The sequence below is a fragment of the Oculina patagonica genome, chromosome 9, assembly GCF_052425735.1.
Source record: "Oculina patagonica isolate OP01 chromosome 9, crgOcupat, whole genome shotgun sequence".
Lineage (NCBI taxonomy): Eukaryota > Metazoa > Cnidaria > Anthozoa > Scleractinia > Oculinidae > Oculina > Oculina patagonica.
Genome location: NC_135766.1, coordinates 973,282 through 997,324, shown reverse-complemented (window position 1 = coordinate 997,324; position 24,043 = coordinate 973,282). Strand labels below are relative to the sequence as shown.

Genomic DNA, 24,043 nt, shown 5'->3' with positions numbered 1-24,043 from the left:
AAAATTGCAACAACAAAAAACAATAGCCATGCTTGTACGAGCTAGCAAAAAAGATCAAATTGACAGACAACTGTCTCAATAGTGGGCGCGTAGGGAACACTTTTGTTTGCTACAGTACTGCCAAATGATTAAGACCAAATGTTATGATAGACATCTACTTTTTCACTTTTTAATGACCAGATCTGATGATAAAACCTAACAATATTTGATACATTTGTTTTTTCATTGCAGACAATAAACTTCACAGAGCCATTTTATGCTCCCCCTGTCGTGATAGTGACGCCAAAGCACAGTGATAACAATAATAATTCTCATCTGTCTGGGACAGGATGCAAAGCAGTTACTGCTTGGGTTGAGGTAAGGAATACTTTGGGTAAGATTTGATACTCATCCAGGGAACAAGGCAGGAGTTCACGAGCGCCAAGCAGTTGATGCCTAGCAAAGGGTTCAGATTGCGTATTCTACGAAAACTTCATTATATGTGCGAGGGTTAAGTCAAAATTGTGGTGGAAAAATTATCACTTCAAAGGAATGTTTCTTCTATTTTTGTTTTATTCAGCATACATCAACAACGAATGTACGGGTGTGTGTGAAAAATTACAACAGTGACGCCAACAATAAAGATATAATCACAGTTGACTACATGATAACTGGAGGTGAGTAAAGAAGTTCTTGTACAAACAAAACTTCTTATGGTGTTGTAAAGATTGTCCTTGAAATCCCAAGCATTGACTTATACTATTTAAGGTGGCAAACTATTAAGATATGATGGTGGATTGAATTATTTTAACATATTCCAGACTGTTGTGTAAATAATGGAAAGCGGTTCCAGTTATCGAGGGTAAATTGCAAAGAAAATGACCTGGTGGGGAATTTCAAAAACGTTTCTTATCTGGCGTTTTTAATCATTGTTTCTTGCCAGACTTGGATCCCTGTATCGACGTGACATGTCATTACCACTGTCTGTGTAAAGCGTTTGGACCTCATGATGCTCGCTGCGTTTCTGTAGAGAGTTGTCCATCCTATCAAGAACCGGTGTGTTCTTCAAACGGCACAACTTACGATAACGAGTGTCTGTTTCAACAGGAAATGTGTCAGCTGCAGCTCAACTACTCCGTACAACACCCTGGTAGCTGTGAAGGTTAGTAACACTTCAAATTGCTTTGCACTGTATTTCGGACGATGATGATTATAATGATGACCATGATATTGATGATGCCATCAAATGAACCAAAATGAGTTATCTTGATATTTTTCAGGATTTCCATTCCAGAGAGGGCGACGTCACATGCCACATATTCCTTCACTGGGATATTCTCATTGTGAAGTAATTCGCCTAAAACCTTTTGTGTTCTATCCTGACAAGCCACTTGAAGTTCAGATCTCTGTCAATCATATTGACACCAGTGACACGTCCTATGTACACGATGCAGCTGTATCGTGGGTCGAAAATGTCGCCTATAACCAATTTACTGCATGTGTCATGGCGGCAGGCTATAATGAACGAAAGTCAAACGCGAATGTGACAGTAGATTGGATGACATACCAAGGGGCGCCAGAAGGTGGTGTTGCCGGGGAAGTACGAATATCACAATGGTGGACTGGAACGACTTGTAAAGCTGTCAATTTCCCATCGGTTAGTAAAGTTGTTTATATTTTGGAACTTCATATAACTTGACTTGTACTAATACCTCAGAATGTATCTTGCCTTGTACAAAAATCTCAAAATGTCGCTTGTTATTCAGTCATTTTCCTGCATTCAACATTGTCAACTTGCTCATAATGTTCTCACCTTCCTTGACTGTTGTAACAGCGACAATAGTAACAGTTAATAACGACAACGTCAAGCATCGCTAAAATAAACAGTAAGAACGACGATAACAACGAGTGCAGCAATTGCGACATTAACAGAACGACAGCAACGACAACAAAAACAACAACACGACGCAGCGCCACCACCAACATTTCAGGAACAATGAGAGTAAAAGTCGTAGTAACAGAAACAGCGACAGCAACAACAGTAACAAGTTAGCAACGACAGATACAGCAGCAAGAATTACAACTACTATAGAAAAAAAACGATAACAAAAGAAAAGATTACTACAGCAACAACAACGACGACGATGACAACAACAACAACAAAAACAAAGGCAATACAGTAACAGCAGCAACACCAACATCAACAATAAAACCAATAACAAGAGAAACAACAGCAACAACAAAAACAAAAACAAACACAGCAATGGTGACGACAACAACAATAGCAACAACAGCGAACACACCAACCATGACGACAACAACAGGAATAACAACAATCAGAGTAAACATTGAACCAAGCATTTGTTACCGACTTCGGACACTTTCAAATGCGTGGCTACCTATTTATTGTCCAGTTTAGTGTAAAATGTTTTGTTTTGTCTTCCACGCAGGGAAAGTTTTCAGTGATACCTTCAGTATTTTTAACTGCGGCGCATCATCATGCCGGACTAAAGCGTGACGCTGCCAGTGTGTGGATCGAAGACGTCTCGCAATCTTCCTTTAAAGTTTGTTTGAGGGAGTTGCAGAACTACGCAGGATCCCACGAAGATGTTCATGTTGTAAGTGTTACAGGTTCCCCTTCTCAGGTCTCAAATGGAATTGAACGATTTTTTATAGTTTACTATTTGTCAATGCATAACACAAGCGATTAAATTTTCAAAACGTTGGTCTAGTGGGAATATAAAGTATTTAATGTTTATAGTAAAAAGGGTTGATTATTCTGTTATTGATAACTTTACCTTTTAAAATGGATACTATTTATCTTAATTCCGTTTTTTACCATAATTTGTCCCTCTTCTAGAAATGGTTGGCGTTTTCGTCTCTCCACAAGCCCCTTTTCTCAGAACATAGCTCAGTCTATTTTGCTAACTCCCAGCATCCTCCTGCAGATTACAACAATGCCTTCTGTAAGGTTAGTATCCCTATCTTCTCAATACAGAGCTTTCATAATATTGTTTTGTCAACAAAACTAAGAATAACATTACAGACAAGCAATTTACACTACATAAATGTTACTGGATGCCAGTTAAGTCAAAGGCATATAGCAACCTCAATGAGAGTCTTTCATTTTAGGATGTCCGCTTTGCCAAGACTTATAACAGCACTCCGAATGTGTTTGTTTCGGCGAACCATTCATCAAGCGGTGGAAATCAACAACCAGAACACAATGGAATAACTGCTTGGGTGGAGGTAAGCAGAATAAAAAGATATGTGCATTATTAAATATTTAAGCCCTTATCTTTTTTAAACAACGCATTCCTACTGTTCCTTTCTCTTTATATACCCATTTCAAATATTCTGTAATTTTCATTTGATCTTACCCTTCGAATGATCATTGTCGCACTCTGACATTCATCGAAACTCCGGAAATCTGCGATGTATTTGGACTTGTCTGACAATTTGCAACTTTTGTCTTCTTCTCTTTTCAGCACTTTTCTGCACCAATATTAAGCAAAACATAAAAAAAATTGATTTTTTACCAAAGCACATTGAATTGTATTCAGGAAATCAGGGCTATCATGGTAAAGCATGCCACTGATTGTGCTTTATTGTTTTTTAGTACATCAACAAGACCGGTGTTCGAGTTTGTCTGAAGGAATTGTACGAGACAAAGTACGATCCCCTGTCTATATCATACACTGTCTTATCAGGTACGAAAAAAATAATATACTTTCATGTTTAGTATTACCAATATAAAGTTTTTCAACTTTAACTTCAGCGCTAGCGATTTAAACGTATAACAAGTTTTCCAGCTTTAACGATTTCAGTTATTACAAGTAAGATTTTAGCAACCATTTGTAAAAGTTGGTTGTTTACAATTCATTTGATGAAACACGGAACCAACTTTCCGAGACATAGGAGACAAACTAACGGAACAGGCTCAACTGGAATACAAACAAAAGGATGCCCTCTGAAAATATAATAAATGGTGTCCCTTAACTTAGTCTGGATTGCTTAACACCCACAGATATATGCCGACCGGGTTGGAACTTCTTTGGCGGTTATTGCTATTTCAAAAGCCCCGTATGTGCCTCATGGCTGACCGCTGAATCAAACTGCTCATCAATGAATTCTGATCTGGTGACTGTGCATAACCAGCAAGAAAATGTGTACATACAGCACCAGCACAAAGGGGATAGAGCATGGATTGGGTTGAACGATCGCAGCGTCGAGGGCTCGTTTGTGTGGACTAACAAGGAACTTAGCAGTTTCAGGTTCTGGGCGGCAAAGCAGCCAAATGACTGAAACAATGAAGACTGTGTGCACACTCTTGGAGCAAGGCATGGATACACATGGAATGACGTTCCTTGCAAAACCTGTCTTAACTTTACTTGTTTTACAGGTGATCAACTTCTTGTTTATTGATTGATCATTTATTAAAGGACTGATTAAACGTTGACTGCGTAACATACAAATTTAGCTCAAATTGATTGATTGATTGATCGACTGAGTGATTGATCAATGAATAAGGTGAATGAGCGTGTGACTAAATGTAGGGGATTGATTGATTGGTTGTCTGATTAATTGATTGATCGATTGATTGACTTTTCTACTGATATTGTCATCAAAGTTGATACATATTATTATTCTTTTTTTTGAATTTTTTTATCATTAAATCAATTGAAACACTCATTGCCGTATTTGATTTTTACAGACTTGGATGAATGTAAAACTCTCAGCGATAACTGTGACGTCAATGCAGATTGTCAGAATACCGTGGGCTCATACACCTGTACATGCAACGCTGGGTACACAGGAGATGGAGAAAACTGCAAAGGTAGGGAAGACACATAAATGACGTGTCTCATGAAGCAAACGCGCCCAACCAACCAAACAACAAACCCAAACAACCAACAATCGAACCAACCAACAACAACAACAACTAAAAAACGACAGACCGACAGACCGACCAACAGACAGACAGACAGACAGACAGACAGACAGACAGACTAACAGACAGACAGACTGACAAACAGACAGCCAGACAAACGAACAGACAGACCGACTGACAGACATACAGACAGACGGCGGATAGTTGTGATGTTCAGGATACCGAATGCACTAATAAAGACCATACTCATTCACTCTGATTAATTGCGGAGGGCCTATTTTCATTGGCGTATTGAATTACTCTATTTACGAGATAAAAAGTGCTTTAAAATGACTCATATATTACCTTGATTTGATAAAAGGTGGCTATCGGGCTGTTAAGGAATGTATGGAGTTTCATTTTTTTTTTTTTTTTTTTTTTTTTTTGAGGATACGGAGAATTGTTCGGCTTTCTTCCAATGAAATGTCGCCCTGTCTAATGTAGTGAATGCAATCTTACTTTTTCTTCTCCCTCCCTGTCTCCCCCCCCCACTCCCCTCCCCCCTAGAATTACTTGTGGTTAGTCTAGCCCAGTCTCTAACTCCAACCCCTCTCTTTCATTTGAATTCTAGTTGCGCGCGCTAACTAGTAGAACAGTTGTGATCTATAGCTTTCCATTCTGCTGTCTAAAGGAAGTTTGCCGGAGGACATCATTAAGTCCCGTGAAGGTGAAAGTCTTACGATTTGCAAGTTGTGCGTCGGCTGTTATCGTACCTCAAACCGAGCTTTAGGCGGTTAAACACAGATAACCGGTCGGCTCGTTTTGCCAGGTACAGATAATGTTGAGCTTGCTTTAGACAGCAAAGGTCTTTAGCCACATCAATTAGGACTCGGAACTAGACTATACGGGCTGATTTGAAGGCGGTCATAACGATATTTGGCTTGAACTTTACCGTGGCTAAAGTTTGTGTAGCGGGCGTTACGCGCTCGACGACATTGAAATACATCCGGGACATTGTCGGTTATTTCTAAAAGAAACATGTCGGAGTGGATAGCCAAGGAATCGCTTCAAGCGCTGATGTGAGTACATAGTTTTCTTTTTCCCTCAATTTTAGGCGTTCTCCGCCTAGCTAACACTCATAGTTCATAGTTCTCTGTGATTCGCTAGTGGGAGGCGATGCGATCGTGTGCATTTCCGGCCGCGACAATGGAGTTGACAATTGAGATAACACATGCCCGCTTCCTCAGATATTTCGCCTGATTTGCTTAAAGTTGAATCGAATGTCAATGTAGAATGCTTTAGTTCAGTTTATTTGAGACGTGCATGCTGTAAGAAAGCTACAGTTCAGCTCTCCGCCGAGTGTTTTCTTATGTCTATCTTGGTATTAATTTTGACTCACATTTCAAGTTGTAAACACTCTTAATTAATTTGATAGAATTCTTGATTTAAACAAAATGCCGTATATGCAGTCTTTTTGGTTAAAAAACACATAAACTAGAGTACTTTACGTTAAACTTGAGCTAAGATTAGCCCTCATTCAGCGTTCGTTACAGAAATAGGGCTTCAGATCTACGGTGTCATGTCAAATTTCGGGAGACACCTTTTATCAAATCAAGTTAGAATTTTGAATATTTACGGGAATCTTCAGCTGTTTTTTAGTTACAGGCTATTAGACATACCTTTGAACCAACAATTTGTTCCTCACAACTTCGTTCTAGATATCGACGAGTGCTCTTCCAACTCTCATAGCTGTGATGTCAATGCTGTTTGTTACAATATACAAGGATCTTATACTTGTACATGTAAAGCTGGATACTCAGGGGACGGCAATAATTGCAGTGGTAAGTCGGTTTGTTTTGCTTTGCAAAAGAAGTTCCCTTAAACTTCTTGGCTAGCTGTAAAGAATGACTCAAGAAAAATTAACAAGTATAAAGCAAACCGGCCAGGACGAATGAGACGCGGCTATATTCACACGACAGGCAAGGGAAATTGTCGCAAATTAATACCTGTGAAAATCAACTTACCAAAATATTTTGGTTTTGAAAAGCCTTGGCAAATTGGAGTTAATAAAGGTTCAGGAAGATGTAGGTGACGATTTTCTTATCGGCGTTAAGCGCTGGGAAAAATTCCAGCCCTGTAATAGTTAAAAGCAACTTGCCTGACGGTTTACATGCTGCGTATTCAGATCTATCAAAAGCAGACTATGAGTTAAAGTATTTCGATAGTATGCTAAATCTATAATTCTTACTTACTTATACTTACTGCCCTATACGCCATCTGCGCTAAGGGCAGCGAGAAAGTTTCTCCACACATGTCTGTCACGTGCCTTTTTCTCGATGTCTCCCCAGGTGTAGTTTAGGGTCTTCTGTTCAGTTTCTACCGTCCTCCTTCAAGTTGTCTTTGGTCGTCCGCACTTTCTTTTTCCTTCAGGTGTCCAATAGACTGCTGCAAAACCTAATTGTTTAATGGCTGGCAGAAAATACTCTTTAGTGCAATAATGCTTTTGGAGAAATGACAAGGCCTTCGACAAACTTGTATCCAATATATATTTACTCATTTGACATTTAATTTTTTTAGATATAGATGAGTGCTCTTCTAACTCTCACAGCTGTAACGTCAATGCTGTCTGTAGCAATACTCATGGATCTTACACTTGCACATGTAAAGCAGGATATGCAGGGGATGGCAAAAGTTGCATTGGTGAGTGATCCATGATTTTTATTTTTTGCGCGATTCTTGGCTGTAAGCAAAACACCACAAAATGAGGACATAAACATGACAAGCCAATCGCGTGGCTAATCGATAGTTTTGATCGAAAGTGAACAAAGCCTGCTTTTTGGAAGTTTAACATAAAACTTGCTTTTTGTCTCTATTTACGGGCAATTGCGACAGTCCTAGCACTTGGTTTACGTGATGTTCTGGGTTTTGAATTGGGCTCGAGCAATCGAAGAGTATAAAGTGGAAGAAGGTTTTTTTAAATTTATGATTCCAAGAAAAGCATAACTTTGCATTTCAATGATACGAGCTGGTTTTCATCCAATTATCTTTTTTTTTTAAAATAAAACCGCTTTCCGTCAACTTTGGTAAACGAGCTGCAATTTTTCACAGAATTGAAAAAAAAAAACTATGTATGAACAGAATATTATCTGTTGGACGGACGGTAGTGGCGGTAAAGAAGTGAAAACGCATCAAGTGGTAATTTCGTTCACTCTGTCAACCACATAGTGTGCTAAGTTTGGGCATGGCGTCACGGCAATCACACTGCAATTCGAAAGTAAAAAAAAATTTTAGCTTTAGAACTTAGCTTAAAACATGTATCTAATAATTAAAAAGACCAATATGGCCGCCACGGAAAGGCTCAGTTATGTCATGGATTTCCTCATGAGCATTATACTTAGATACATTTTCGACTTCAATTACACAACATGTGTTATCAAAATATATTTTTTCTACTAGCAATATTATTACTGACGGAAGAACCCTTCTTAAACATTATACACCTTTTATAAAAAATAAAGCAAGCAACTAATTATTTATTCTTTTTTGCCTGATTGTTTATTTCCATAGATATCGATGAGTGTGTCAGCGGTGTACACAACTGTCACAGTTCTGCTTCATGTACGAACACTGTAGGGTCCTACAGCTGTTCGTGTAACCTTCCTTATACAGGAGATGGAAAAACTTGCTCGAATCCGGTGGCAGGTGAATATTCCACGTTGATAATGTTTTGCTATATTAAAAAATACAACTTTCTTCATATGCCGTAATTATAACATAGAAAGTGCGATTTCCTAAAATATTATGGTCTTTTCAGCTGGTTTGATTGACAAACTCAGTGACATCTGTTATCTTGTGAATTCCACTTAAGATTTTTATTTTCGAAGAGGAGGCATTTCTAGAGATAGAGAGGGGAAAAAGCACGAGGTCTTTGTCGGTGAATAGTACTACTGAAGAAAACATAAACATGACCATAAACTACTCGTCGTATGAAAATTGCGCACAACTGCGATTTCAGTACATCAACGGTTTTTTTCTCAATATCACCTTTAATTTTTCATTTCTTGGAAAATAAAGCACCCAAGAATGACACAAAAGTGACTGATTTTCATAGGGTTCTTCGAAACAGAAATAACAATTATTATGAAACAAAGACGTGAAGACACTGTGTTCTCCTGCCCGAAATAGGGTTTTAGGGTAAGAATCAAGTTTGCGGAATATATTTTTGTTTTATTTTGTTGTATTAGAAATAAAATGCCACCGCTTTGTTTACTCATTCCAGAGTTTTGACACTATAACTAACACGTGCGTATAATACATATATGCACAACCTAGAAGTACACTGTGTATAGTAACTTCCGTGTACGATTATTAGTAAATTATCACTGTGCGCGCATTTTGAATTCGCAGTAAATTTCAATTTTATCAACCTACTAAGGTGTACAATGCACCCTTAGAAAGGAACAGGAAAAGTAAAATGTCGACTATTCAGTATTTTTTTTACGAAATGAGTGACGACTGATATTTCTTTACTGAAACCATGACTTTAATCTATTTCTTGGCCTTTCATCGCTAGTGAGCAGATGCTCTTTAATCGGAATAGTAAACAGGAAACAAAAGAATTCATTGATAATCAATGAAACAGATAATTTTGTTGAATCTCTGCGGTACTGAACCCAAGAATAATTTGATTTTTTAAATAATGTTTACAGAAAGGAGGATTTCAGATTAACACCAAAGTGGCGCAAGCATCGATTTAATAAAAAAAAAGACAAAACAGCTAGAAGAAATCTGCAGAAAACGACAATAGGCCATTTAAGGACGTTCGCGCGAAAATCTTTCAACATTGCAATTTTTCTTAAAATTTCACCAGAGCTAGCTAATTAGTTACTTTTATCAGAAATGTAAAAAAAAGTGGGGGTCACCGACTTCGTTTCCGAAATACGATAACCGAAAGAGGGCGCGTATTTGGATAAATTTCACTTCGTCATTCGATATGACCTCAGCGGCTTCGGGCGACAAAATATTTTAAATTAATTGATGTAGGCTAACTTTCTTTGTCTGAATTTATTTTAGTGGGTCTATTGTACAAATATATTTCGGTTTTGAAGTCCCTTAAGGAAAATCTTGCCTTAAAGAATTGGATTTGCGAACACTCGAGACTGGAAAATGTGACTAATTTGGTCGCGCGCGAGGGGAGAAAATGAAAAAATAACAAAGTTCCAACATTGGAAATTCGCTCATTTTTTGTCAATCAGAAGAGATTTATCGGTAAAGTTGGTATATCCCGAAAAAAGTGGGGGTCACCGACCGTTTAAGAGAGGAAACTGCAAGCGAAGTTAACGCAACGGCTACCAACCCTATATGTGTTTGGAAAAGTTTTCTCAGCGCGCGCGCTCGTGCATGACGTGGCGTGACGTTGCGACATGAATTACGTGCGCAGTAAGGATGCGCATAAACAATTAGCGCGAACGTCCTTAAGGTCGCGGGGGACACCTTAGGCTCATCATTATGCATTTATTTAAAGCGTATGCACGAAGTGCAACGACTGACATCGACAACTTTACGAGATATTCATGACTGGATAAAAATATGGGTGCGTGCGCGTGATTTTTTTTTTTTAAATTCCTGTTTCTTTGATATTTTAACCAATTTGAAACAACACTTGGCGTTATACGTTTATATAGATTGTAGGAAGTCTATGAGCTAGTTTTTATTCAAATTTGAATGTTTCTGCAACTCAGAGTAATCACAATAATATTCGGCATAAACAATCGTGTCCTTCATAAAAACGCATTGTTCTCACCATAAAAGCGTGGAATATAATTACCATAATTACATCTCTCCTTTGGAAGCTGATCGTGTTTTGGTCGGGACACCTTCGGAAATCTCAAAGTTTGGACTTTTCCGACAATTTTGTGGCAGAGAATACAGCGCGGATACAAAACTTCATGACTTGTCACTGCAGATAGGTAAACTATGGATATTGTAGTGTGTCATAACAGAAGCGGAATTTTAAAAGAGCGGTTTTAGTAAGAGGTAGAAGGCATTAAATTCAAATTTGCGCATTTAAACCGCCATAACTTGCTGGCAAATTTTAAATTAAAAAATCCGCTTCTGTTATGACACACTAGAGGTATTGACTGATTAGTTTTTGACAAGATCACAGTGTGCTGTCTCCTACTCATTCCGCAAACTCTGCCACAAAATCATATTCTTCCCAATTTGGCACTAACGTGGCTATTACATCGCTGTTAAGTACAATCTACCAAATAAAAGATGACATTCATAATCGTTCATCATTTCTTTATGTCTCTGTAAAATTTGAGCTTAATCGCACCTATAACAGCCGAGAAATAAGCGTTTTAAAAGATGCAGGTCAAGCAAAATTTCGCTTCATGAATTTATTCATGCTGTAGGTATCCCCCGCGACCTTAACAGTCCTATGGAATGTGTAACCTTCAGATCGACGAGATCAAAAAATAGTTCGCTCGGGAACAATAGTTTACATGCGAAAAGCAGCGAGGTTAGCTTTAGCCACTCTTCTACTCAAGGGCCCAATTACTAGGCATAAATGCAACCGTAACATGAACTTTTACAGACGCAGTTGATAAACTATTTGGGACGCATCAACGACGGGGTGTTTTTAGCTTCTTCTTTGTTGGTACAGACAAACTCTTGGCTACTTATTGCAGAATCTATTTACAAGTGTTTCTTGATTAACCAAAAAAAAATTTTCGCTATAGTGATACGTCCAACACTACACGTTATAATTATACAAGTATTTTCGGTCACTCAGTAGCATTATCATAAAACGAAGATGCGATGTTATAAGTTCATAAAAGTTTAATTAAAATTTCCCCGTACCTTTTGTAAATTGTTCTTTTTTTATTTAATGATAAGAAGGAAAAAAATTAACTCATTAGATCAAAAAAGAACAGCAAACCCGGCAGCACAAATAAACACGTGACAGAGCAAATGAATAACAAAAAGTGTACATGAAATGAATATATGAAATTCATATATTTGTATTGCGGATATACATTTTAAGCAAATGAAAGATCATCGCAGTAATATACTCAACTTAAGCAGTTGAGAAAAGCAAGCCTGAAAAAATTCAGGCTTGAACGGAATTCGAAGTTAGTGCAGCGCTCTAACCAACTGAGCTATCAAGCCAACTAGGAGCTGGTCACTTGTGAGTTCGTAATTAATATACCCGTGGATGGAGAAGATATGACATGAATATACGAAATTCATATATTTGTACTGCGGATATACATTTTAAGTAAATGAAAGATCATCGCAGTTATGTACTCAACTTAAGCAGTTGAGAAAAGCAAGCCTGAAAAAAATTCAGGCTTGAACGACTAAATGTTTCTCTTTCATTTTTAAAACATAAATCAACTGCACTATTGATCCGTAAGTTAGAATTCAATGTAGCTGACATCAGTCTGTACTGTGCAGGTTGATTTAACTGCGAACTAATCAGTAAACTGTAGTTTTTGTTCCTCACACATGCACAGTTGAAATTAAGACATGAAAGTAGTGATATGACTGAGAAAATAAAACTTTTATATTGAACTGAAATACAAAACCTAATAAAAAACAACACGTTCGCGGGTTAGTGTGATCTCTGTTTAATTTGTTGACTCGCTTGATTTCTGAACTTTATTGGCTCCCTTTTGCTCTCTGTTCCCAGAATGTCGAAGCTACACAAGTTTGACTGGTGCTGATAGAAAGATAACTTACGGTGCTGGCTACGAATGTGACAGTGGGCTTGGTCCTGGCTGGTTTCGTTTCCAGGGTGCCGCGGGCTCTAGAATGCCTACTTCATGTCCACCTATATGGAGGTGTAAAACTGCCGCATCCGGCTGGTTAAATGGTGGACACCCTACAGTAGCTGACGGCAAAGTCACCAGGCAGGTCTGCTTTCACTGGAGTTCAAACTGTTGCTACTTGACCAAGAACATTCAAGTGAGGAACTGCGGCTCTTTTTATGTCTATTACATCCATGGTACACCATCCTGTTATCAGCGCTACTGTGGCACTGATTAAATAAAACAGAAAGATATTACGTATACAGTAAACCTCAAATTTGACCAAGAAAAGAAAAGAAACGTTTCTTACGCTCATTTTCGTAGAACACGATTACTTGTTTTGATATTGCCTAAGAAACCAAGACGGAAATCACTTTTGTTTCCATTTTTTGACACTTTCCATCCATGTATGGCCGTCACTGAGCATCGACAGTCAAAACGTTTCGTAAGCCTGTTTTGTCTGTTTGCGAGAAAGTAGAAAAACTGTCGTTTAGGAACATGCCGTGGTCAAACAGCGGACAAATCTACATATCATACAAAAAAGCAAATCGAAACAATAACTTTGTAATACTCTAGTAATAGTCCAGGCATTTTATCGCCTAAAATAGGTCAACCTCTTACTAATTGCAACAGAAGGTTTTTTAACGGCTTTTGGTCCAGGAACATTTCCTCTTTAACATATCAAAAGTCTCTGAAAATCTGAGTAGGGGAAGGTGACAAAAAAGGAGTTTTTATTAGAACCCTAGATTAAGCAGCATGGAAACAAGGCCACCTGTACTATATCTGCTGTGTCGCTTGAGTTTATGCCACGTGTAGCATGGGCTAGCAGAGAAAGAATTTTTTTTTTCTTATAGGTAAGTCCAAGTACATGTAGATGTAGATTAGATCAGATAATTGCTTTAATAAGATTCTTAAATCTATAAAAAATACACAAATCGACACCAAGCTTGTAGAAAGCGTCTGCGCTGTTGCTTATCCATTTGAGGTATTTAGCGTAGGATTTGTTTTCCGCTAGCAAAGTAAAAATATAAAATATAAGTTTTTAAGCTAAAATAAACATGCGTGTTAGGTGCTAAGGTTATGAAGTTAAAAAAAAATCATCGTGGCCGGAGTAGTGAATCCCAAATTGAGTTTCAATTCAGTGCACGAAAAACTGATATTCCATTCATTGCTTCGCGCTTCGTGCTTTATCCTTTTCAAATAACTTAGAAATCTCTGAATGAAAAACTTTTCTAAAATGAAAATTTATGCGAACGATAAATGCGTTTTGAGCAAAAAACAATTCGCCTAAAATTCATTTTCACTGAAGAATAAATTTGGCAAGAACGCAATCAACCCAGACGTTTCCGTGTACAACAAAGCTATAATTAGAATTGAGATATGTTTTGGGCAAAAAGCGTTCTTGAAACATCTATCGTTGTCTTGATGTCTTTTACACATTCCCATCTGCCTGTAATTTCAGAAAACAGGATTCTCAACTATGTATAACACAGAAAAGTGTGTTAATCGTAAAAAAAATGACGGCGAGGGCGAGGTCGTACCGCTAAGAGAAAAGGGAAGCGCGGGAATTAATCGGGCGAGCACAAAGCGAAATGATTCTATCACTACGGTTCCTGAGCAGCAGGTTCATCAGAACTGCCGGCGAGAATATTGTCTGTCAAGTAACATCAAGCGAGCCAAGAAAGTTCTTACGTCTGAAACAACTAGTAATTTCCGCTCTCTAACTCGCCAAGTAGAACAATATTCCTCATTCAAAACTAACTGTTTCTTTTGTGGCGCCAAAGTTAAGTTCGGAAAACAGAGAAAAAGACTGGGGGAAGAATTCAGGGTTATACCGATTGAAACGAAAGACACAATTTTGAAAATTTGTTCAGAGAGAGGGTACGAGTGGTCTGATACGATAAGAGCTAGGCTTCTAAATGTGCATTATTTGCCTGCTGTTGACGCTGTTTACCACTAGACATGCAGTGTAAACTTCCGCACAAAGAGGAAATTACCTAAAGTTTATGAAGTGGATGAGCAACTGGCTGTCAAAAAGGATGAAGAAAGTAATTGGCGATCAATTAGCTCCTGTTGCGACGGACCTGCCGCCTGCGTCAGACTCGCTTTTACAGTTAATCAGATGCAACTGTTTGTCTGACTGCCGCACTATGAGGTGCATTTGCCGTAAGAATGGTATGCAGTGTTCTCCAACCTGTGGCCAGTGCAAAGGATCCGCGTACATTAACTCTACCAACGCCCTGGAATACGATAGTGAAGATTTGGAAGACTTACTTGAATAGCATGACTGTGTAAATTTACAATTCAAAAACGACTCTATCTCTAGCATGAAGATATGCGATAAACGTGTCTCGGCCACTGTAAACTTTCGAATAACTCAGCATTTTAAAAATTGCTCTTTTATGGGTGTTTATTTTAAGATTAAGGCCCGGGAAACATTGTATTAAAAGTGTGTTCTTAATTCTAAAGAAAAGGCATGATTTATACCAATAAAACAGCTGTAAACAACAACTTCCTGTTTATAGCCTCGTTTTTATGTTGCAGCAGAAAGCGAGTTAGACGTTGATCGTATTTGGAGGTGTTCCTATGCTTGAATCTTTAGAGACTTTTAGTATGTTGTTGTATAGGTTATTTTTAACAAGTTTACGTTGAGAAAGCTTCTGTTGCAATTAGTATCAGGTCTGATTACAAAATGCCTGGACTATAAAAGCAATCAAAGATTTTTTCGCCGTGACATTGCCTGTGACCACTTTCATAAAACCGACGTCATTTCAATTGCAGAGGTTAAAGTCCATATATAACTTTAATGCCAGTTATCTTGACGGCAATTATTAGTTTTTTTACTTTGTATAATTACTTCCTACGAAAAATCAGTAGTTGTATCTGATGGAACAAATTGACAAAATTCATGACTTGTTTCTTAAAGGATATTTTTCGTCTGAAAAATTTATCAATGAATAACTTACCATTACTCAAAACACGGTAATTTAAGGTTTACTGATGTTGCATTTAATTTTGTAACAGGTGCATGGTTTCGCTGTGTGAGTTAAGAGAGCCATTAGTACACCTTTTTTTTTTGGGGGGGGGGGGTGGGGGGGGGAGGAGGTGGGGCTTGGCGGCTGAACCGAAGGACATATTTAGGTATGGTAGTGAGTATTTTTGCTCTGAAATAAGTGAGATGTGTTGTTATGTTCACTACGTAATAACGGTGTAAAAATAATGTCCTTAGTATACGCTTATGATTAAAATGATAATTTGCAGTCTTCTAGCTATTATCTAGCTACGGCCCTGAATTGATGATAGTTACTTAGATCACTATTGTAAGTAAAAAATAAATAAATAAAAAAAAGAAACTAGGGACAGTTTATCGTAAATATAACTCTTATTAGGCTACAGGAGCTACCTCATATCCGTAATGACCCAGAGAAATGATGGCATGTTTTATACCTTATGATGACCTGCGCAGCAGTTCCTATGATAAAAGGCCTTTGACGCGAGCTTTGCTTGAATATGATACTACGGAGGGTTGAGAAGGCTAGAACTCAATAAGACAAATGATTGGAAGAAAATTGGCCACGCATGTGGCAGTTTTAATTGAATCATATAACTCCGCCTAAAATCTTATTAGTTTAACTTTGTACCTGGTACAAAGCTCCCAACGTACGGGTTATCAAATGAACATGCCTCGACATAAACAACATTATGTCTAGACATAATGCTTTGTTTTTGCTGGACGTTTTAGCTTTCAACGGTTAATAATATTGTACAATAAGCCGAGACTCAAAGTTATTGTAAGGCTTATAAATAAATTGATTGATAAGATGTAGGCAAATAAAATAAAACGAGGTCATTTGTTTACTATACCGAGCTGGCGTCTCTGTCTTTGTTTTGTTTTGTCCAATAATAAGAGACATGATGAAATTAAAAAAAAATTATATCACAATTTATTTTTCCAATACTCTTCCTCATTCTCGTTAATAATTCATCAAGTTAAAACTAAGGAAATTAACGAATAACTAAAAGTGGCTATAAGCCACTAAACTCGGAAAAGTTATTATGAAACAAGAATCGAAAACAGCAAACTGACAAATAAAGGTTTGCTAATACAAATAATAATAATAATATCATTGGCTATAAGTCGAGCGACTTTTTTTCACCAAATCGTACTGAAATAAATTCATCTTTAGCTGAGTGCTTTGGGTTAGTTTTTCCAACTGGTTTTAAAAAACCAAAGGTTTACGGTCTCAGCTTATAGCTGAATAAATATCATAATGTTATTTCAAGAAAACTGACATGAATACAATATTTCGGTTGGTGACTAAGCATGTTAATTTTATGTAATTTAACAAGAAATGTAGGTATCAGAGAAAAGGTTTAATTCTCTAGAGGCCTTAAAACACTTGCACGCATTGCGTGCATATGTATAACAGGAAACGAGTGAAGGAGTGATGGAGTGAATTCACTTCGCCCACTACAACTCTTGTCCGAGTTAAAAAGGAGGTAAGGAGGAGGTAAATCGGGAAACTGAATTGATCAGGTGAAGCTAGAGATACAGTTCAAATTCGGTTCTGGTCTATCTATACATAAATTGGCTTCCAAAACATTTCTTTAGTTAGGAATAGAAGTATTGTCTAACAACAGGATTAACATCTTCCAACTCTGAACACTGAGTAAGATATTTTATTCCTCGAAGCATCAAACGAGCATATGCCAAAAATCCAGCGACAATGTTTGAATTCTACCCTAACAACAGCCTTGCGACTTTTTGTCACAAACAACTTTTTTAGTAGACGATCTATAGCGGTTGAAAACGTAGCACATTTAAAATAAAAAGAAATGAGCAAGTATAAATCTGCATTTACGAACAGCTCATAGAAAGAGGACAAGGACGCCAGACTAACCAAACCAGGATTGTAGATGACTGTTGCTTTGTTGTAAGCGCGACATTTTCGAGCACTGATAGCGGCACTAATTATAAAACTGAAAATATGCATCAAGGAAACGCCCCAAAGGATGCCACAGGCATAATTACTCATTACGTTCCTGTTTAAGGACAAAATAAACTTAAAAATGAACCATCAAAAGATGTTCGGTCCACACTTTTGTCTTGCGCGGTCGACGCACGAGACGAGGGGTTGATTTACCAGCAACTAGTGGCTCTATTTTCCTTCACAAACTGCTCAAGTATGTTGATATCCTCTCAAAGGTCTGCCCGGTTTAAATCAAAAGCAAAACGCAAACACCAGTGGTAAACAAAACCGTTTAATTGGAATATTTAACAAATAAATATAGAAGTGTCGTTAGGAAGACTGGTACCAAATCAAGAAGTATAATCTTCACAGTAAAACCTGTCCGGATTAAGCGTTCTGTATATGAAATTGGACACGCATGTAGTCCTGTTACTTATTAATACTTGTTAATATTTATTAAGCATTATTAATTATATAGCTAGTAGTCAGTCAATCCAGCACAAACAATTATTTTATGTCCAGAACGGGAAATGCCTAAATTAAAACGCATTACATAGCATGTGCAACTCAATCAAAGCATTTTTAGACTGAACAAAACAGTGCAAATTTATTCATCTCAGTTTGCGAAACTTACTTCTGGATGAAAGCATCGAGGCGAGGGATATCTTTCAGCTTTCTTGCTTCGCTTCGCTGCACTTACGTTCATCCAAGTTTTGTACCCTTGGCGGTAATTTGGTCTTGGTTTTTGCCGCTTAGTATAGCTAGCTCCTCTTCTGGCAACGTAGAAATTCTCATTTTCGTTACTATGTCTACTATTGCTGAAAAGATCAAGAGAAATGAAAAAAACGTGGCAAATCTACCTATTATAACCATTTCATCGGGCATTGTGGCGTATTTTGCGGGCTAAAGTAGCTAGCACCGCTTTCCACAAAAGTCAACCGGTTCGCCCCTTGGCAGACCCACAACTATTCGTACAACGTTTATGTATCCTTATATGTCGTTAAAATATATTTCAGCTAAGCTCAGCTTGTTATTGAAATTCACAGACTCATCTTACCAAGAAAAATGCCAAGGAATTTTATTTCATTGCGTTACTTGCGTTATCTGCTGCACGCGCATCTTTCAGTCACGCCAATACCTGTTGCGAATTCGAAAGTATTTTTACAGTGAAAGGCAAATAGCATAACTTACAACATCAGTTGATTAAAATAATTTATAAACCGACAAACTGAATGTTGAGAAACAAGTATATAAAAAACGTCAGCATATCATTTCGGTCAAACACCCCTCATACACTAATGACGTTACTAGTCAAATGGAGAATAACAATACAGGTCTGGTAGTTAGTCCCGATCCCACCCCCGTCACTATATCCGAAGTGAACCTGTATATATAGAAACAATTATTTTCAGCAGTCTTACATGTTACCTAAGATAAGATAATCTAATATGACTAGATTGAGACAACTGTATTACCAAAATCGTGCACAGCCAACCAAACTTCCGCTAACGAACACGTCCCGTGAGAGGACACTGAGTCGTGGTCCCAGTCATTTTCAGCACCTCTCCCAAAGTACACACTTTCCCCGTTGACCAATACTTGATTAAACTGACGTTAGAAAACCAAGCATGTTTGTTTCTTTTCGATACTGTTTTAGAGTACCCTATCCCGTTTCTTCCACAATCCTCAACAACCCCCACCACCACCCCCATACAGAACACCTTGTATAAGCCGTCACGGTCGTAACGAATATATGTCACGAACATAAGTTGAACACTCACACTGAAAATACGTACATTATGAAAACAAACAGGCCCATGACCTATAACCGAGATTTCACCACATACAACATGCAAGAACTTAGCTAGCCGAAAAAAAAAACAATGGTGAATTCCGTAAACAGCTTCGAGCCAGATTGAAAGAAAATAGGAGTTAGTCAAATTAATAACAATCGAGTAGAGAACAAAAAATGGTGGAAACAAAAATGGTGATTAAGGCAAAAAATGCGTTAATCGACACAAGTCTTTCTCATGTGCTGACCTTGTGTCTTGAAAACAATAGACCATTAGCTAACATAAACTATAGCTAATCCTTCGTTTAAGTCAATAATGCGAGTATCAACATGAAAATATTGCGGCTATCCTATCTATCCTCGTAGAGTTTAACGGCTTCCCAGTCTAGGCTGTGAAAAGGATCTGGGATACTAATAAATGCTTTAATTTTCTTAATTAAACAATCAATTTCCGGCCAACTTTATCGATCTGTACCAGTTCACAGACACACAAGGCCGTTTTCTGTCATTCAGCTGTTCTGCGACTTCAAATTGACTTCTTTTTTTATATTTCCCCGAAAACTGCCCCTACCCGATGACTTCTTGTCCATACTTTATTAGGTCGATAATCGTTCTGTCATAACTTATCTGTTATGCTTTACATTATCAAAATACTGCTAAGAGGAATCAGTAAATCGCTGCTATTTTAGGGAGTACTTAAAATCGTTCGATTCAGGGGTCTTGATCTTACCAGGAAAAATGTCAAGGAATTTTATTTCATTGCCATAATTACTTGTGTTATCTGCAGCACGCACATCCATTTCACGCCAATACCTCTTGCAAATTGCAAAGTACTTTAACAGTGAAAGACAAAAAGCATAACTTACAACATCAATTGATTAAAATTATTTATAAACTGACAAACTAAATTTAGAGAAACAAGTATATAAAAAATTTCAGCATATCATTTCGGTCACACACACCTCACACGCTAATGATGTCACTAGTCAAATGGAGAATAATGCAGATCAGGTAGGCAGTCCCCCACCCCACCCGCGTCACTATATCAGCAGTCAACCTGTATATATATAAACAATCATTTAGCAGTCTTACATGTGTATATACTGTTACCTAAAATAAGATAATCTAATAGGACTAAATTGAGACAACTATATTACCAAAATCATGCACAGTCAACCAAACTTCCACTAACGAACACCTCCCGTGAGAGGACACTGAGTCAAGATCCCAGTCATTTTCAACCGCCTCTCCCTAAGTTTACACTTCGCCAGTTGTGAATATTTGATTAAACTGATGCTAGACAACCAAGCAATTCAGTTTTTATCTTTTTTTTCTTTACGATACCGTTTAGAGTCCCGTATCCCGTTTTTTCCGCAATCCTCAACAACCCCCACCACTATCCCCATACAGAACATATTGTACAAACCGTGACGGTCATAACGACTATATGTCACGAACATGATGATATCACTTGAACCCTCCCACTGAAAATACGTACCTTATAAACACAAACAGGCCCATGACCTATAACCGAGATTTTACACATACAACATGCAATAACTTAGCTAGCCGAATAAAAAAACAATGGCTAATTCCGTAAACAGCTTCGAGCCAGATTGAAAGAAAAGAAGAGTTAGTCAAATTAATAACAATCGAATAGAGAACAAAATATGGTGGGAACAAAAATGGTGAAATTAGATTAGGAAAAAAATGCTTTAATCGACACAAGTCTTACTCATTTGCTGACCTTGTGTCTTGAAAACAATAGACCATTAGCCAATATAAACTAATCCTTCGTTTAAGTCAACAATGCAAAGATGTTGCGACTACGCTTAAAAAACTTGTGACCCTTTCTAGTTGCATTTTATCTCTGTACAATTACTTGAAACATATAAAACTGCCTTCATGAAATTCAAACGTTTAACTACTATTTATCTTCAATTTCAGAAACTAAACGTAACTTGGATAAATTTTGCGTTAAATTAAATCGGAAGATAAGTTAATTGACATACAATTCAAAATAAAATCAAAATATCAAAGATATAAACTTACACGGCTACCAACGAGTTTGTAGTCGTGGTGACGGACCGCGTTCCAGGCTTCCCGCCAATTTTATCCCGCCTAAAAACCAACTACCGCGTTCGTGTATCGCGCGACGAAACGGGTACTTTATTTTGCTTCTTTATCAATCAATTTCCAGCCAACTGTATCGATCTGTACTAGTTTACCGTTGTCTGTCATTCAGCTGTTCTGCAACTTTAATTTGACTTCTATTTTTATATTTCCCCGAAAATTACCCCAACCCGGTGACTTCCTGTCCATTAATTCCTAGGTCGATGAGCGTTCTGTCATAACATTTCTGTTATGCTTTTCATTGTCAAAATACTCTTGCTTTGAAACATATCAGTAAATCGCTTCTATTTTTTGGCAGTAATAAAAATCGTTCGATTCAAGGGTCTTGATCTTACCAGGAAAACATGCCAAGGAATTTTATTTTGTTGCGTTACACTAAAAACAACAAGAAAACATGTTGTCAACAGTTTTTAGAGGACAGCATTCCATGCCAATACATTGGAATCCCGTTAATAAATACTTTAATCGGCTCAAATCCGTTTTAATGTGACGACCTTGTGTCTTCAAAACAATAGACCATTAACCAAAGAGCTAGTCCTGTGGCTTAAGTCAACATCGCAATATCTTCAGGTTCATACTCGCATCATTGTTGACCTTTCTTGATGTATTTATTCACACACCTCCCTGTAAATCCACTCCTGGTTATAAGCCCAATGAAAATACGTGACGGACAGCCACTGAAAAACAAACAGGCCCATGACCTACAACATACGCAAATAAAAAAAAAGAAATGGAGGATCAATGTCGTAACCAAACTGAAGAAAGGAGACTTTGTCAAATTAAAACATATAATGATTGAATGAAGTACGATAAGAAAAACAGGGTGAAATTCATCACGAAATACTGCGAACAACTTATGACGGGTCTTATTCATTCGACAACTCGACCTTGTGTCTTTAAAACAAAAGACGATTAGCCGATAAACTAATCCTACAAAGTCAACAATGCGAGTATCAACATGAAGGTATTGCGACTACCCTTGTGACCCTTTCTAGATATATTTATTCATTAAAGAAGTACTTAAAGTTCACTATCTCCTTTTTCTGCCATCCTCAACACCCCAATTCCCCCACCACCGCATTAACACCTTGCAGAAGCCCTCACGTTTGTAAAAACCCAATAAAAATATGTCACGGACATAACTTGAAGAGTCCTAGTGGTGATACCTTACAAACATAAACAGACCCATGAACTACAACCGCGATTCAAAGCATACAACAAGCAAGGACTCGATTACCTCCTAAAAGGCATGGCAATCGCGAATTCCGCCAACAGCTTCAAACCAGACAAAAGAAAAAAAAATAGCATAAGAGAAGATAAATTATTCAAACTAACTGATAAATAATGGTAATTATAAAAATAGAGGACGACGGGAACACAAAATATGGTAAAATTTGACAACAAATGCTTCAATCAGCTCAAATCTGTTTTCATGTGATGACCTTGTGTCTTCAAAACAATAGACCATTAACCAAAGAGCTTGTCCTGCGGCTTAAGTCAACAATGCGAGTATAAACATGAAGATATTGTGACTATCGCAATATCTTCATGTTCATACTCGCATCATTGTTGACCTTTATTGATGTATTTATTCACAGTCTTGAGTTCCTGTAGATCCTGTCCTGGTTATAAGCCAAATGAAAATACGTCACGGACAGCCACTGAAAATACAGGCCCATGAGCTACAACAGAGATTATTTTATGTACAATGAAGAAGAACTACGCAAATAGTAATAGAAAAGACAACGGCGCATTCTGACGTTAGCAAATTGGGTCAAATTGACCAAAAGAGACGTAGTCAAATTAAAATATATAACGATCAAATGAAGTACGATGAGAAAAAAAAAAAAAACATGAAAAGGCAAGAAATACATCACGCAATCCAAACCAAGTCATTGTCATGTGATGGCTTGACCTTGTGTTTTCAAAACAATAAACAATAGACCATAGTCACCATAAGCCGATAATATAAACTAATTCTTTCAACTCAGCATTGCGAGTATTAACAGGAAGTTATTGGGACTACCCTTGTGACCCTTTCTAGATGCATCTTATTTTAAAGAAGCTACTGGAACATATAAAAAAATATTCTCATAATTTTAAAACGTCTAACCACTTATTTGATGTTTTTTAAAATTAGAAACTACAATTCGATCAGTTTTACGTTAAATAATCGGGTTGGAAGATAATTGATATGCAATCCGAAATCAAAATCAAACTATTTAAAAAATAGATCAACTTAAAATTGCACTAAAAACCGCATATAAACAATAAGGAGCAAAAAATCGATCAATCGACTTTTGGTGCATGTGTATAGCTCGAACTGCGAAATAAACTAACGTTAATTTGTTTCTTCAAAATTGAGTATACAGGGAACAGGGGGGGGGAGGTTTTTTTGGGGGGTGGGGTCTGGGTTGTTACTATTCACAAGGAAAGACGGATATAAACTTGCACAGAATGAAACTGTTACTTATTAAAAAATAAT

General features: G+C 37.4%; 2 pseudogenes across 2 annotated transcripts in view; one reads left to right on the top strand and one right to left on the bottom strand.

The window, feature by feature from the left end:
- LOC144665203 (uncharacterized) overlaps positions 1-24,043 on the bottom strand; it is a 277,333-nt pseudogene that overhangs the window by 152,283 nt on the left and 101,007 nt on the right. The gene's annotated exons all lie outside the window — the stretch shown is intronic.
- LOC144665199 (uncharacterized) overlaps positions 1-24,043 on the top strand; it is a 78,462-nt pseudogene that overhangs the window by 7,242 nt on the left and 47,177 nt on the right. Inside the window, exons 5-16 of the transcript XR_013572900.1 lie at positions 232-357; positions 560-656; positions 923-1,141; positions 1,260-1,636; positions 2,430-2,597; positions 2,840-2,950; positions 3,112-3,228; positions 3,599-3,689; positions 4,007-4,381; positions 4,694-4,816; positions 6,568-6,690; positions 7,427-7,549. The product of XR_013572900.1 is annotated as an uncharacterized LOC144665199 (transcript). The remainder of the gene's footprint in view (positions 1-231; positions 358-559; positions 657-922; positions 1,142-1,259; positions 1,637-2,429; positions 2,598-2,839; positions 2,951-3,111; positions 3,229-3,598; positions 3,690-4,006; positions 4,382-4,693; positions 4,817-6,567; positions 6,691-7,426; positions 7,550-24,043) is intronic.